General features: G+C 31.0%; 1 protein-coding gene and 1 long non-coding RNA gene across 8 annotated transcripts in view; one reads left to right on the forward strand and one right to left on the reverse strand.

Moving 5' to 3' along the window:
- The window catches only part of LOC128248900 (uncharacterized), a 105,354-nt gene extending 95,409 nt beyond the window's left edge, over positions 1 to 9,945 (reverse strand). Inside the window, exons 1-2 of the long non-coding RNA XR_016243406.1 lie at positions 9,629 to 9,945; positions 8,794 to 8,853 (exon numbers count right to left, since the gene is read on the reverse strand). This is a non-coding gene — a long non-coding RNA (uncharacterized LOC128248900). The remainder of the gene's footprint in view (positions 1 to 8,793; positions 8,854 to 9,628) is intronic.
- Positions 1 to 12,285, forward strand: part of LOC106879475 (uncharacterized) — a 419,118-nt gene that overhangs the window by 36,181 nt on the left and 370,652 nt on the right. The gene's annotated exons all lie outside the window — the stretch shown is intronic.

Here is a 12,285-nt window from a genome sequence, read left to right on the forward strand (position 1 = left end):
CTCTCTAAAGGAGACTACGGCAGCGGTACTGGAAATTAATAGTTATCGCCAAGCCAACATGGCAGTCCCAAAATTAGGACGAAAGCTGCCGTGAATTAGCTCCAAGAAGCCATCGCCTCTATATATATATTTATATGTATATGTATATATGTATATATATATATATATATATATATATGCATATATATATATATGCATATATATATATATGCATATATATATATATGCATATATATATATGCATATATATATATATGCATATATATATATATATGCATATATATATATATATGCATATATATATATATATGCATATATATATATATATGCATATATATATATATGCATATATATATATATGCATATATATATATATGCATATATATATATATGCATATATATATATATGCATATATATATATATGCATATATATATATATATGCATATATATATATGCATATATATATATATATGCATATATATATATATGTATATATATGTCTATATATATATGTGTATATATGTATATGTATGTCTATATATATATATATGTGTATATATGCATATATATATATATGTGTATATATATATATGTATATATATATATATATATGTGTATATATGCATATATATATTATATATATATGTGTATATATGCATATATATATATATGTGTATATATGCATATATATATATATATATGTGTATATATATATATATATATGTATATATATGTATATATGCATATATATATATATATGTATATATATATATATATATATATATATGTATATATATATATATATATATATATGTATGTATATATATATATATATATATATATATCAGACGCCATGAAAGGGCTAAGATGTAGGTGCAGGAGGTGGTCAAACTCTGTGTGAGGAGTAGACAACCACCATATGTATATATACGTATATATATATATATATATATATATATATATATACATCTATATATATGTATGTATATGTATATATACGTATATATATATATATATATATATATATATATATATATATACATGTATATATATGTATATGTATATATATGTATATATACATGTATATATATGTATATATATGTATATATATATATGTATATATATGTATATATTTATATGTATATATATGTATATATACATATATATATACATGTATATATTTATATGTATATATATGTATATATACATATATATATACATGTATATATGTATATATATATATATATATGTATATATATGTATATATATATATGTATATATATATATATATATGTATATATATGTATATATATATATATGTATATATATGTATATATATATATGTATATATATGTATATGTATATATATGTATATATACATATATATATACATGTATATATGTATATATATATACATGTATATAAGTATATATATATATATATGTATATATATATATATACATGTATATATATATATATATACATGTATATATATATATACATGTATATATATATATACATGTATATCTATATATACATGTATATATATATAAACATGTATATATATGTATATATATACATGTATATATATATGCATATATATATATACATGTATATATATAAGTATATATTTATATATATATATACATGTATATATATGCGTATATATATACATGTATGTGTATTATGGTAGTTTGACCTTAGAGTCCCTCTTAGCGTGAGGCATTCATGTATAGTAATGCCCTTATATAAATAAATATATATGTATATAAAAAGGCATTAGTAACAGAATAATCTTCTCCAGAAAAAAAAAAAACTTTGCAACACACCAGAATAAGACAAAATGAGAAATGTGCAGACTAAAGAATTAGTTGTGTACAGTGGTTTCATACATTAACGTTTTATTTACGTAACAACATCCGAGTTCTCATCAGCACAACTGTTCTAGAAACAATATAACTTGCAGAATTATACACGAATTGTCTTCATGAAATATGACTTGCATACATTTCTACCGATTGCCTTGGGGTTATTTTTCAAAATATGGATATGTATGTATATATGTATGTATATATATGTATGTATATGCATGTTTGTATAGGTATGTACACGTATGTATATATATTTATTTGTACATATATTTATATATATATGTGTGTATGTATGTATAGGTATATATAGATACATGTATATGTGTATGTATGTATAGGTATATGTAGATACATGTATATATGTATGTGTATATATATATATGTATATGAAAAGTTAAGAATATTTTGAAACTATTGGTGAGTGACAAGTTGACTTGTGGAGGAATTGATCAACGCTAAATTGACTGGAGAGATATGAACCTACAATTAGATAACAGGGAACGTATTGCCCTATCAGTATTCATGCTTTGTTGATCATTGATCAGAGGACAAGTACTCCTTCACTTTTCTACTTACAAACAAAATTTTATAGTAATTGCTATTGAAACGAAACATAACCCCAAAATGTAGCTGTAATGGGTTGAGTATCATGCATTCAGTGTATCTAAATAATAATTATATGCATAATCATTTGTGATTGCCTTTGTCTGCTTAATTGAAAAATGTGTAATTATACAACACAGTATTCTTGCTATAACAATATGTAAATTTTGAATTTCTTAATCTTACTTTTGTTTTTTGTTTTTGAGTACTTTTGTATTTTATATAAAGATGTCTCACCTAAGTTAAATTTTAGATAATGTATTTTACCTTCTGTTTTTTAATGTGTATTTGAAACTATTACCTTTGCTTTAGGATCTTTCATTCATTAATCATAATCTAATCATTCCTGTTATGATTTAAACAAAATATTATTAGAAACTGTGTTTCTTTCCTTTTTCTCTTTCATTCTTTAGCTTTAGTTTTTCAGTTTTTCAATATTGAATCAAATTACACATCTTGGTTTAATTGAAAGATTTATGCTTTTCAAGTAGAAAGGGAATTTGTAATGAACATAAGTTTTTGAGTATAAGAAGGATTTAAATTTTGGATTAAAACCAGATAGATTGTTTGGTTCTAGCATAGTGGCAAAATGTAATTTTAATTAATGAAGAATTTATCCTTAAAAGTACCATTTAAAAAAAAAAAATTCAATTTACAAAATTAGTTAGGGCAACATATATTGCTTTCTAAATTCTATTATGGAACATTGAAATCTACTTAGTGCATGATTTGTCTTTTCATTCTTCTTGCTTGATAATATAACTACAAGTAAATATAATATAGTTAGTTCAACTGGATATATCTTCTCTGACTACCATAAAATAAAGTATAAAAAAACTCAGCTGACTAATACCTAGGCATAAAAAATCAATCCAGCTGTGATATAAATAAGATCTTACATTTCATGTAACAATTTAACCAGTTGTAACATGAAATAATTTATATTAAAAAAAAAGGCTTATGAGTGGTTATACGCACAGGAGTGTTTGTGTTGTAAGAAGTTTGCTTCCCAACCACATGACACCTTGGGCAAGTGGATTTGGTAGACAGAAACTGAAAGAAGCCCATTATATATATATATATGCGTATGTGTGTCTTTGTTCTGAGTTTGTCCTCCAACACTTCTTCACAACCAGTGGTGGTGTATTTGCATCCCCATAACTTAGTGGTTCGGCAAAGAGATACCAATGGAAGAAGTACCAGGCTTTTAAGAAAATAAGTACTGGGGTCAATTCATTCAATAAAAAATTCTTTAAAGTAGTGCCCCAGTGTGGTCACAGTCAAATGACTGAAACAAGTAAAAGATAAAAAGTAAATATTAAAAAGAAGCAAACGCGCGCACGCACGCGCACGCACACACACACACACACACACACACACTTAGATCAATTTTATTTATTCTTGTGAGTTGAATTGGGCTTGTGACTCTGGTTCAAATTTTCAGTACAAACTGTTCCACATATCACTAATTGCTCTTTTGGAGAAAAAAGTCACCCCACCATATAATTATTAAAAGCATAATGAAATTGATTTTTAGTAATTACTCAAGTAAAATTTCATCAGATAAATATAATGTTAATTATTCTGTTAGTGGATGATGGAGACTGTATTGCCATAAAATTATACTGAATCAATAAATTCTGTTAACAGACTCCACCTGCAAGAAATTAACTATAATTTTCTTGAAACTATTATTATCTGAATTAATTTCTGTGAGATAGTTTAAACATTTTTTTTTTCAAAGTATCATTTAAGTTTGTTATAAATAGTTAATTTTACTTATATTTTATATATTTGTTTCCCAACCATTGTTGTAATTAAAAGCCATAGATTAATGCATGTGGCTTTGATCAAAAGTGTCTAGTGTTCACCATCCAATCTTAATGTATTGTATGTTCTTAATGTACTGTATACAATCTTAATGTACTGTACAAGGTAACATATATAGTGTAAACATTTAAACATCGTCACCCTATTTCCAAATCCTGCTGCATTTCATGTGGAAATTTTGGTCCTCTGAAGTTGTCTTGGTGTATAAATTGATCTATCTTTTTTGACTATTAATTTTGATCTGAATAATTCAACTTGGTAAATATCTGCTCCACATTACTCCTTTTGAGCCTAAATTCTACCTGTTTTTCTGTAAGGATTTCTTTGACCTTCCCTTTAAGTCTGTTTACTAGAACTCTTAGCAATACTTTGCTGTGGTAGCAGATTAGGCTGATTGTTCTACAATTCTAGCAGATTCTTATGTTACCAGTGATTGGGTCCACTCTTTTGGCCACTGCTTCACTCCCATATCTTCTGACAGATCACTGTTAGTGCCTTGATATGCTTTGGTCCTCCATATTCTAGGAGTAATGTGGAGCAGATATTTGACATTAGACTGCTCACTGAGGAACATCTGCAACACCAGACTATCACAACTTCGCTTTTGAAAAGTCTTTTGACCATGTTTGGCATGATGGGTTGTGGCAGCTGATGAAGAATTGCTTCTTCAGCAACAACCTCATCGAAGTAATCCAAGCACTGTATGAAAACTCAAGCAGTGCAGTTCTCTTGAACAAGATCAGAGAATTATTCAGGACAACAGTGGATGTTCAGCAAGGATGTCACCTCTCTCCAGTACTTTTTAACATCTTCCTGGAGAACATCATGCAAAAGACACTTCAAGACTGCCATCACACTGTTTCCATTGGAGGATGGCCCATTTCCAACCTGTGCTTTGCTGATGATATTGACCTGTTAGGAAGCAGTGAAGTAGAATTACAGAAGCTCACCAAGAGACTGGAAAAAGTATCAGGAGCATATGGGATGGAGATCAGCTCAGAAAAAAGCAAGATCCTGGTTAATAGTAACAATTAGAATACAGTAATCAACATCATGCTGAATGAAGAAGTACTTGACAAAGTGGACGTCTCCAAGTACTTAGAATCCACCTTGACCAAGGAGAACAGGTCTCAAAAGGAAATAACAAAAATTCAGTTTAGCCTCTGCTGCCACCATATGGAAAAGAAAAGCTGAACACCATATGGAAAAGAAAATCAATTCCATTAATTTTGCAACAATACTCAATGTACAAATCCCTGGTAACTTTGAGCATTCTGTATGGGTGTAGAAACTGGAATCTTACAGTTGACATGGAGCAAAAAAATCCAGGTATCTGAGCACATGTACTTCAAGAGGCTGCTACACATCCTGTACATAAAGCACAAAACAAATAGTTTTGTAAGACAGCAAGTCAACAAATGTGCTAGCAGGCAGGAAACACTCCTTGCACAGATAAAAAGACAAAGTTTGCCTGGTGTAGTCATGTATCTCGCCACAACTCCCTGTTGAAAATCTTCAGGGCACAGTTGAGTGAGGATGAAAGAGAGGTAGACAGGGAAAATCTTAGTTTGACAGCTTCAAGGACTGGGCAGGTCACAAAACTGCAAACCTGTTATGTATACAGAAAAAAGAGACCAGTGGTGGTGGCTGACTATGAAAGCATCTGGAGTGATGCCCCAACGATTGGCTGCATCAGTTAAGGGATCTTGATGATGACGAATTTGACTTGCGTGCTGGAAAATGGAGTGTATTCAGAACCAGTGGCAGCTCGTAGATAAAATTAGTGGGGTGCTGCTTCAGAAAATTTTTAGCCATTGTTTTAATATTGTGTGAAAGGAAATAAATATATAGAAAGAATATTTATACATAAACTTGATCAGTTCACGTTTTAGCCACTGCCAGGTAGTGTTTAATTTGTTCACTGAAGACCGCTGTGAATTCCCACTTGTTTTTCAAAAGTCCTCACTAAATCACAAAATAAGGGGAAAATTGGCCTTATTTTTCAAGTCCTGGCAGCAACACTGAAGCTGGAAGCAGGATAATAATCTAATTCTACACTTTATTCACATTCAAACACAACATATGTGAAGCCAAAAAGAAACACTACCATTCACCAGCAGTGCGTGAATGACAGTGCTCCCTCTCCCTAACGTGAAGCTTCCTATCTCGGATATGTGAGCATGTTCACAACAGTCAAACACTGCATTGCTGGAACTGTAAAGCGCACAGTTCTATACAAGGATTTTTGTAATTTTTTCATAAACTAGGAAATGGTTGCTGACATTAAGCTTAAGGATTGTATAATGTGCAAGTATAAAGAAAGAATTAAAGAAAAAAAGGATTCATTATATTGAATGTTATTGATAATATCGAGAGGAAATAGGGGGTGCTGCAGTTTCACAGTGCCTATACATGAACTGCCACTGTTCAGGACTATATTATTCAAGGTATCCTCTCAACCTCCTTGTCTTTTTTGAAGACAGGGTGTGAGCTTAGCAGATTTAGTTGCTATTTCTAGTAGTTTCAGTGATCCTTATAAAGGCTCTCTCATTGGTTCCTGCTCTACTTAAGCAGATCTGTGGTACACAGGTAACCAACTGAATATTCTGTGATCTTGGACTGTTTTGGAAACTTTGCCAAACTATAATTTGATTGTATAGAGGACTGGCAGCTCCTGCAATTCAAACCAGACTCCATATCATTCTCCATTGAATGAGATGAGGGGTTTGAATAATGGTTAAAACAAGCAAGTAAGTAGCATGGAATGTGTTACTTCTGGGCATAATATTGTGCTTGATGCATGGTTAGAACTTGTGATTATCAAATCACTAGCCTAGTAGTACAAATATTCCACCAAATGTGGTGATTAGATAATTATCCAAACCATGTGCATTGGCATTGTTTTAATAATTCAATCAACAATGGCCAGTGGTCAAGATTTTATTGATTTTTGCCAAAGTTCTTTGTAATACTTTGAAGGCGACTTGAAATCTAACTGAATAATACCAAAATATTGTCAACATGCCAGTGTTTCTATTACAATATTTATGCAATGCTAAAAATGATGTATATATACATACATGTGTGTATATACATATACATACATGTGTATATACATACATGTGTATATATACATATCAGCATCATCATCGTCGTTTAACGTCCACTTTACAAGCTGGTATGGGTTGGATGGTTTGACTGAGGACTGGGAGGCTGCACCAGGCTCCAATCTGATTTGGCAAGGTTTCTACATGGGTGCTGGCCAGGTGGCACTGGCATGGGCCATGCTTGAATGGTGCTTTTTATGTGCCACCGACATGGGTGCCAGTCAAGCGGCACTGGCATCAACCATGACTATGCTTTCACTTGGTTCCACAGGTCTTCACAAGCACAGCATATTGCCCTACGATTGAAGAGTACTTTTAGATGGGCCAGTTATGCGACACTGGCATTGACCATGGCTACGATCTCACTTGGCTTCTCAAGCACAGCATATCTCCAAAGGGCTTGGTCGCTTGTCATTGCCTCTGTGAGGCCCAACGTGTGAAGGTTATGCTCATCCCATGTCTTCCTGGGTCTACCTCTTCAATAGGTTTCCTCCACAGTTAGGGTGTGACACCTCTTCACACAGCTATCCTCATGTGTATGTATAATGACTAATGCCTTTTCACAATTCTCACCTGATTTTCACCAAACTTTACACACATTATATATGTCCCAAGGATGGTCATGCACTATAACATTTTGCCCAGAGCTTCCACATAAATGGACATAGATGCACATAGTTTTTTTGTATGTAAGGTTTTCCATACTTTTTAAAATCTTTTTATAGAAGTGAAAGGATTTTGTCTACTTATTTATTTCCACTGTCCACCTATATAAATCACAGTATGTGCATGTATAATGACTAGCACTTACATTTCTACAATTCTCAACCGATTTTCATCAAACTTTACGCACATATTATATATGTCCCAGCGATGGTCAAGCACTATAACATTTTGCCCAGAACTCCCATGTCATTGGACATAAATGGAGATAGATTTTTTGTATGTAGGGTCTTCCATACTTTTTTAATCTTTTTATAAAACTGAAAGGATTTTGTCTATTTATTTCCACTGTCTACCTACAACAGTGATTCACTAGGAACACTGTACATGAAAATGTCCAATACCAAACTAACTTAATCTACATATTTAAACTGCATTAAACGTTGGTAAGCTTACCTTTACCTATTCTGAGTTACTTGAAAGTTGTTCACTTCCCTGTCTTGTATTTGTTGATACCTTTGCTTACCTTTGATACTGTTGTTTCACTTTAAGGATGCTTATTTACCCATCCATTATGATATTTTAACTGTTGGTCATTGTTTCAAATACATTTTAGCATTGTCATTCTTGCCCTTTTTAAACAATCACGTATGATTCGTCCCAAAGAATCAACCTTTAAATAAGAGTTTTACTTCCACTAGTGAAAGCTATACATACCTTTCAGAAAGCTCCATACCAGTTTCACTTTGTAGCATTCGCTGTTAGTTTATGTGCAAGCTATGTGGGAAGACAGAATAAAGAGGCTTTTGTTAGCTTATCTCTCTGCAAAATAGCTCCCTTTGCTGTTGAATAAAATAAACTCAAGAGGGGAAGTTTCAATGTCTTCCTTCAATTTCCTTACACCACTTATGTGGCTGTTTCTGACAAGAAATTTCACTTTGATGTAAAACAACTATATTTTGTAGCCATTATCCGTAATCTACTCTCAAAATACTTTAGTAGCTCTACTTTGCATCACTTGCAAACTTATATGTTCTATGATCATTAAAGTGCGACGACCTCCACAATAGCCAACCTTCAATTTCATTTATCGTTCCTAGCTTAATCAGAAACATAGATTGCCATGCTACTCATAAACCTTCTAGGTAGAAAAAAAATACCACCAAAGTAGCTTAAACTGTCCAAAGGATGGGTGTGTTTGCTAGTATGTATATATATTTAGCAGTGTATAGGCACGACATTACACCAAACTCAGTGGTGTGGAGGTATCCATGTAGTATTCCACTAAATTTAGGTTGTGTAACACTGTTCTGTCATAAAAGTAAGATGAGACTCCATACAATGATAAATAAAATTTATTTGGGATAGAGGATACAAACACAGTTTTTCACACGATGTAAGAAATCAAATATTAACACATTGTGGATGCTTTGGATAAGAAGTAAACACTAACTAGTTGCAGGACAAAATTGCAAGGGTATCAGAAATGCATGTACGGTGTCTTATGTGAAGCTTAGTCAGAAAACATATTCAGTTCATAGCTTGGACTTACTGTTACAAATTCATAGCAGGTGTCAACAAAGTTGGTAACTCTACAATTGTCTCTTAAGCTGTGGTGGTAGAGTTAGTTGCTGAACAAATCGCCATGATAACGCAGGAAAATGACAGTGGTCTGAAGTCTATTAGGCAAGTATCATTAGAACGACGGTAATAACAAGACTGCCAGGCAAACGTCATTAGGACAATGGTAGATGCATGTGGTCTGTGGTCGGAGATCAGTGCTCCTTGGTGTTCATTTGGTGAGAGAGAAAGATCGCTCTCCACCACCGGAATATATAGGTGTTAGCTGCGACATCACCTGGTGGCATTAACCAGCAAAGGGATGTAATTCAGCTATCCTGCTATGCTACTACATATGCATACACATATATATATACACATATGTATACATACATACATACATATACACACACACACACACACACACACACACACACACACATGTACATACATATATATATGTATGCACACACACACGTGTGCATATTTACTTGTTTGTATGTTTGTATATATAAATAAATATATAAGTATATGTTTGTAGTTATCACATAATTTGAGATATATTTTTTAATTACAGTAAAAGGTTTTTCATTTTGTGATAATGTTTACTTAATTGTAATTATTTTGTTTAAATTTACTTATTTTTTTTATAAACAATTTTTTGTTATTGATTTAATTTTTTTCTATGGATAATTCTTTTAGGCGATTTCGGCATCACCTTCGTATGACATGTCAAACACTTAAAACAAAGTTCTTGTGATTGATTGGAAATAAATTGAATTTTTTTTTTTAATTTAGAATTTTCTGCTTTGCTAAGTGAAGCATTCTGATATCCTGTGACTGACAATTTGAGTGTTGTTGATCAAATTCTATTCATGAATTACATAAATCACATTATTAAATGTGATGTTATTATCAAATGTAAAATGTGTGCTTGTCAGTGAGTATGTTTAAAGCAGTGGACAGGCATATAAATGTCTTGTTGAATATTTCTACTTTATTGTTCTTTGCTTTATTGTACTAGAATATTGATTTACTTTTATCTTATCCTTTTACTGAATGAACACTTCCTATTTTTAAAGTATATTTGAAACTAATACAACACTTATAGAGATTTTTCCCTCTTGGATCAATTTAAATTATATTTTTAATCTTGGTTCAGTACTTGTTTTGCCAGATTTACTACTGTTAAAAGTTCTCATAACTTCAGTATAATTAACAAACTGTTCCATTACATATGACATGCCATTGATGGACACCACTTCCAGTTATCTACAATAACTTCAGTTTCATCATATAATGTACTGCCTGGTAGCTTGTATGAATGGGGTTCCTCACATACTTTTATCTCTAGATTACCTGACTAGAACATTGTTTTGTAACTAACATTATCCATTTTTTATGAACATGTACATTTTCTGGTTACTAAAACATAAAAACAGCATCTTTATCCCTTTGCCTTTCCTGTGTTTTACATGTAATACACAGGATGTATTTCCCTGGTGTCTATGCATTATATATGATACACATTCATAATTTTTTCGACTGCGAGTGTGACTTGGGATTTATGAATGGAAAACTTTATTTTAGTCAGAGCATATGAAACAAGGGCTATTTAAAAGTCTGAAAACAAACATGGATGTTTAGGACAAACTAATGAAAATGCTTTGGACAGGTTAAAGTAAATTTCTTTTCACTTCTCATTTGTTTCTTCTGTTAGATGAACTATTGTCTTTCTCTATGAGATTAACATGCATATCACTAATGAGTTTATAAAATAGGAAAACAACAAAATAAATAAATAAATAAATAAAACACAGAGAAAACCTTACTGTAATACTTCTACTCTTTATGTTTTATGTTGTTTGTAAATATGTTTTAGTAGGATGACTAACTTTGGGATCCACATTATTTCTTTTGGTAATATTAGCATGTCTTGGTGTTTCTACTGATTACTAAAATGTGACCCACATTTTAGTAATCCCTTAATGTTAACTGAACATTTTGTTAAAACTAGTTTCATTTTAGAACAAATTTTTTTTTTTGTGGAAAGTTGATATTGATTTGTAAGAGAAGTATTTTATCTTGAGTTTTTATAGCATTAAGCAGATAATGCACAATTCCTCCCTTGGGTAAATCAGTCAGTTGTCTTTTATGAGTTAATTGATTGAAATCTATTCCACCAAGACATTCAAATATTTAAGTGAGTTGACTAAGAATACACAGCATAATGCAACTCCAGCAACAAACAAGGAGTTCATTATATCAAATGATGTTAAGAAGCTTGCATATTTATACTTAATTATTTGATGTGTCTAAATTCCAAGTTTCTAATGATTAGAAATAGGTTAGAAATTTTTAGAAATTGTAATATAACAAAATGTATGGACAACGAATTTTAATTTTATTTTTTAATGAAATATTCCACAGACTTAACAAAGTTATTTATTAATCCATTTAAACTGTTTTCTCTCTTTTTATCTAGTAAGGAAATAGTAAGGGAATATAGTTTAGTCTATGAAAAACCGAATAAAGACAGTATTTCATGTGTTCTCTCTATCGGAAACTGAAATTAGCCATGAGGGTTATTAATTTTTTTCTCATATTTATTATTCAGGATAAATTGTCTAATTATCTTTTACCTAATAT

The sequence above is a fragment of the Octopus bimaculoides genome, chromosome 10 (genome assembly GCF_046866305.1).
Source record: "Octopus bimaculoides isolate indiv1 chromosome 10, ASM4686630v1, whole genome shotgun sequence".
In the NCBI taxonomy this organism is placed as follows: Eukaryota; Metazoa; Mollusca; class Cephalopoda; order Octopoda; family Octopodidae; genus Octopus; species Octopus bimaculoides.